The sequence below is a fragment of the Lontra canadensis genome, unplaced genomic scaffold (assembly GCF_010015895.1).
Source record: "Lontra canadensis isolate GAN:19392208 unplaced genomic scaffold, GSC_riverotter_1.0 scaffold15, whole genome shotgun sequence".
Lineage (NCBI taxonomy): Eukaryota > Metazoa > Chordata > Mammalia > Carnivora > Mustelidae > Lontra > Lontra canadensis.
Window position 1 is genome coordinate 13465387 of NW_022631009.1, and position 5484 is coordinate 13470870.

The window sequence follows — 5484 nt, forward strand, 5'->3', positions numbered from 1 at the left end:
TCGAGGTTCTATACCCAGTTTTTGAAGAATTCCTTCAAGGAAACTTCTATAATCCTTTAAAAATTCTGTGTCTTCATTTATCATTTCTGGGTTCTGAATTCATGTTTATAATTATAATAATGCTTTTTTTCTGAAAAAGTATTGGTTTCCTTTATATTATTCAGGATCTCAAGTTTGTGAAGTATTGCTAGTATCTTTAATTTAATGTGGCCCACAATATTTTTTAACAGGCTCACCGTAAAAGAGAAAAGGAAAATTTTTTTCTGTGTCTGAAAAGTCTGAATATAATTTAGAAATGTTGAATGAAGGATTTATCTAGAGTGTGAGGGAGAAGTCAGAGGAGTTGCCAGATACGGAAAGATAAGTCAACCTTCTAATGTTTAGAGTCATATTGAATCGCTTCTCGGCCTTTTGGCTAAGATCGAGTGTAGAGTCATATAGAAAAATTCGAACTTTGTTTTAATTTCCCATACCTAATGCCCTTTTGGGGAGAATTTCTGGTACTCTCAGAAGAGAACTGTATGGAAATCGGCATGTTTGTAGCGCTGCGGTCTCAAGTGGATCCTAATTCACATCCAGTCTGCACCCCAGGGAATCAGTAAATATCAGAACCAAGAGCTTCAAATGAAGATGATGTGAACTTTCATTTTAAAAGTGGGTGAAAGTCCAAGACTGGCTTCTAAAATTTTTTTCAGAAATTGTTTTCACATGCTGGTTGGAACAAAAATAAAGCAACATATTAATATCTGATTCAACCCAGCAAACAACGTGTTGCCACTGTGTGCCAGGTCCTGGTCTTCTTGTCTGGTGTTTACCTGTGTGCCTTACTTACCTGTGCCCTGTTTTCTCAAACTCATTGTGAATAGACAGCATGTTACTCTCCTTTATATTCTCAGTCCTGTAGTAGATGATGCATGCATGTGGGTTGAGTATAACTTTTATTTTTTATGTATCTTTAACCCTTATTTCCAAGTATTCAAGAAATGATTCACATTTTATCTATAAAACTCTTATATACATTAGTTATGTAGTTCTAATTCATCCATTGATTTAACTCCATCAATTTGAAAACTTCTTGGGGCACCTGAGTGGCTCAGTGAGTTGAGAGTTCTACTCTTGGTTTCCACTTAGGTCATGATCTCAGGGCTGTGAGATGGAGCCCTGAGTTGGGTTCCCAGCTCAGCGGGGAGTCTGCTTGTCTCTCTCTCCCTCTGCCCCTCCCCCCACTCACACTTCTCACTTTTTCACTTTCTCTCTCTCTAAAATAAATCTTAAAACACACATACACACACACACACACACACACACACACACCAACAAACTTCTTACAGAGACATACATAAACTGGTGATTGCCTCTAGCTGGGAGAATTTGGGAAAAAGAGTGATTGCTAAAGGAGACAGGGTTTTTCTCTGGGATGATGAAAATCTTCAAAAATTGATTGTGGTAGCAGTTGCACAATCGTGTAAATATACTAAAAAAGACTGAATTCCACATTTTATATGAGTTATAGGGTATGTGAAATATACTCAACAAAGCTGTTACTGAAAATAATCTCATTTGATAAGGACTAGAGTGATACACATGTGAGACATTTCATTGTTTTGCCATAGATACTGGTAGATTTGTCTCCATGACCTATAACTCACAGAATATAAAGGGAAGTTTGAAGGCGTGAAAATCTTTATGAAAAACTCACAATCATTTTTCCTCTATTTCCCATGTTCATAGATGTATAGAAACCGTGCTCAACCTTGTTCTATTTCTAGGAAGATTTTATTTCTAAATTCCAAACCAGTTCTATATAGAGGAAAGGGAGTTTTCTTAAAAACTGATTTCTCATGTAAGATGGAAGGCTTGGTGATCTGTTTTAAAATGTGCTGCAGAAATGGAGGCAGCCCACCAGCGGTCCCGAGTCTCTTGCCTCAACAGTGTGGACTCCCCTCCCATCCCCCTCTTAGCACCCTCCAACCTTCTAATCACAACTCTGCTGTTCCTTGCCTCCCAGACCAGCCAACACCATTTTCTGTGATTAGCTCCTTATTGTGCTACCAACCCCACGCTTCCAGATTTGCCAGTTATCCACCACAGTGGATGCTGCAGTCAACAACCTGGTCAACCTGCTTCTGCAGGCTTCCTACACTTACCTCTCCCTGGGTGTCTGTCTGCGCTGCGAGGCGTGGTTCTGGAGGGTGCCCGCCGCTTCTTCAGAGATTTGGTGGAGAGCAGCAGGAGGGCACTGAGCAACTTGCAGGGTGGCGGCAGATTCTCCGGGATGCGCAGAAGTTCTCCCAAGATAAGTGGGGGTAAAGCTGTGGGTGCCACAGAAGCCGCCGTAGCGGGGAAGAAGAACCTGAACCAGGCCCTTTGGGATCTGCAGGTCCCGAGTGCTGCCTGTACAGACCCCACCTCCGTGACTTCCTGGAGAACCACTTCTTAGGTGAAGAGGTGAAATTCATCAAGGAGATGAGCAACCACCTGACGAACGTCCCAGGCCGGCCAGTCCCCCAGCTGGGCGAGATGTCTCCTAAAGGCTCACCCTCAAGCCTGACTTGAGCCTCCCAGCTCAGTGGCCTCTCAGGGACCCTCTGCATCACCCCTGGTGTCTGGGCTTCTGTCTGAGCTTCTCCCCACAGACAGTTGGCAGCCTTTAACTACCCTGGAGCCCTCTCCCAAGCAGTGGACCAAATGGAAGCAATAAGGTTTTTGTTTGTTTGTTTGTTTTTGTTTTTGTTTTAAAAAAAGAGAAGAAGAAAAAGAAAAAAAATGGAGAAGTTGGATGGTATGTTACTGACAGCCACAGTGGTCTACTCTGTTATTAAAAACGATTGATACTACTTGTTTATTATCTCTGTTTTACATGGGAGGAAACTGAGGCATGGAGACATTAAGACAAGGTCGCTCTGCCTGTGAATGACAGTCAGTTGTGAACAGTCTATATCCAGAGCCTCAGAGCTTAACCATCAACCTGCTGTGCCTCCTACAGTAGATCTGTATATGAATAAGCCTTCCCCATTGCATGTTCCCTGTGCAGATGGGAAAATAGCACAGCATTGAAGTGTCTGCTGGAATGGAAAAATCAGAAAACAAGAACACTAGATTATGACAGAATATTTTCCAAATCTAGCTACTTAATAGGCTCGACCACTATGAGCATTGGTTCTAATCTGGGAACCTGGAAGCACGCTGTCCGTTATAGGATCTAATGAAGATTACTCATGATAACGTGTATGAAAGTGTGTATCACCCTGTGGACCCCCAATGACAGATGTTTGATTAATAAGTGAATGCAAAGTACACATTTTGCCAATCATTCAGGTCCTCTTTTATTTACATATAATGCTTTATAGCAGAAATTCACAGTGCTTTATAAATGTTTTCTTATTACTCATAACCCAGCTGTTATGAAGTTGGGACAAATATCTGCAAAATGTGTAAAGTTCGTAGAAACAGTATTGAGGAGGAGCAAATACTAAATACAAACAAGAAATCATTCTTATTTTAGTGTTTCAATGTATTCATGCTATTATTAGTGTTAGTACTACACTTTCTATTACTTAATTATTAATTTGGCATTATTTACTATGGGCTTTCCTAAGTGACTCATATTATTTAGGCACTGGACATAGAGCCGGCCATGAGTATGACATACCCGGGCCATCATGGAGTGTACCTTTTGGGAGGGGGGAGAGAAAGACAATGAACAAGCGAAATACACAAATGAACAAGAGAAAGTCCGGGAGTAATGAGTGCTAATGGGTTTACCGAAAGGATTTAGTTTAGAATGGAGTGAAGCCAGTCCTCAGGGTTCATGTTGCTAATCCTAAAAGACAACTGGACGCCTGTGATGTATTGAACTTGCTACAGAAATGTCAGCTGTACTGCTGTAGAGAACCTTGAGGACAGTAAATTCTTTATAGTCAGAGAACAATGTAACAATAATACTTTATTTTTGCAGGGGCATCTGGGTGGCTCAGTTGGTCAAGCGGTGACTCTTGATTTAGGCCCAGATCATGATCTCAGGGTTGTGAGATCTGAGCCCTGCACCAGGCTCTGCGCTGGGCGTGGATGCTACTTAAGACTCTCTCTCTCCCTCTGCCCACCGCCCCCCACTTTAAAGAAAAAAAAAATCTATTCTTGCAAAGTACTTTGGAGGGCCAAAAGCACCTCCAGGTGTGGGCACTAATAGAATGACTTGATTTTGTTTTTGTTGAAGGCGAAGGTGCTGAGCTCAACCATACTTTCTCACAGGACCTGTGAGCAGCCACCACTACCTCCGAGGACAAGCTGATCGGTTAAGGAAGCCTGACCAATGACATGAGCAGCTCTCTGTTCTTGCCAGGAAAATATGCTCGTTGTTTTTTTTTTTTTTCCCCCCTTCATCTTTTCTGGACACACTTGTAATTGTTCTTCTGGCAGATTAATCATCTGTTTATCTTGAAATTGCAGGTGCAGGCGGGTGGGTAGACTGTGAGCCTTTCAGTCAGATGTATTTTGGGACTCAGGGGAAGGATGATGTCTTATGAACTTAAAAGGCAAATTCATTTTTGTGCCTGTGTAGAGCTGAGGCTTTGGTCTGTGGCAAGCGACTATTACTGTGTGTGTTTTTGTGTAGTCACTTTTTAGTAGTAATTAAGTTAAGAGGGGATGAATATATGCACTCAGTTAAAGTTTGGCCCATGAGAGGTGAGAGGTCAGCACACATTTTTACATCTTTTTTATCCCTTCCTCTGACCCCTTGGACCACAGACAAAGGAAACTCTTCTGAAAGGCAGCTGTTAGAAAAATCTTTAGTCGGGGCACCTGGGTGGCTCAGTGGGTTAAAGCCTCTGCCTTCGGCTCAGGTCATGATCTCAGGGTCCTGGGATCGAGCCCCGCATTGGGCTCTCTGCTCAGCGGGAAGCCTGCTTCCTCCTCTCTCTGCCTGCTTCTCTCCCTACTTGTGATCTCCGTCTGTCAAATAAATAAATAAAATCTTAAAAAAAAAAAAAATCTTTAGTCGTATCGGTAATACCAGCTTGCATCTTCGAAAGAGGCTGCTTTCTTCAGTGCCTTCACTCAGTGGGTTTACATTCACTTTCGGGGAGAATATAACCTCCTTCCTTTTGGGGTGTTATTTTCCATCGTTATGTCTCTTGCTCTTTTTTTAATGAAATTTTATTTTAAAGCGATCAAATCGCTGTGTGAATATTCAAATCCCACTGAATTAAATGTAAACGTTTTCAGGTTACGGTATTAATAAAACCATAAGTTCAAGTTACGAAGCAGAGTCTTATAGGTTGAACCATATGAAGTTGTTATTTTGTAGGTCAAGAGCTGTTCGGTACTAGCAATTTAATAACATTCAACATTAATTAGACAATCCAAGGTAAGTTTCCAATTTTATTCAATTTTTATATAGGCTGACACATTTGAAATTGACCAAGTAAAGAAAAATAAACTGAAATCTCTGTAAGCTGTGTTAAAAGTGAAAAACGAATGGAC

General features: G+C 41.4%; 1 pseudogene; it reads left to right on the top strand.

Moving 5' to 3' along the window:
* Nucleotides 1-395: 395 nt before the first annotated feature.
* Nucleotides 396-523, top strand: LOC116868456 (annotated as a pseudogene).
* Nucleotides 524-5484: the final 4961 nt, after the last annotated feature.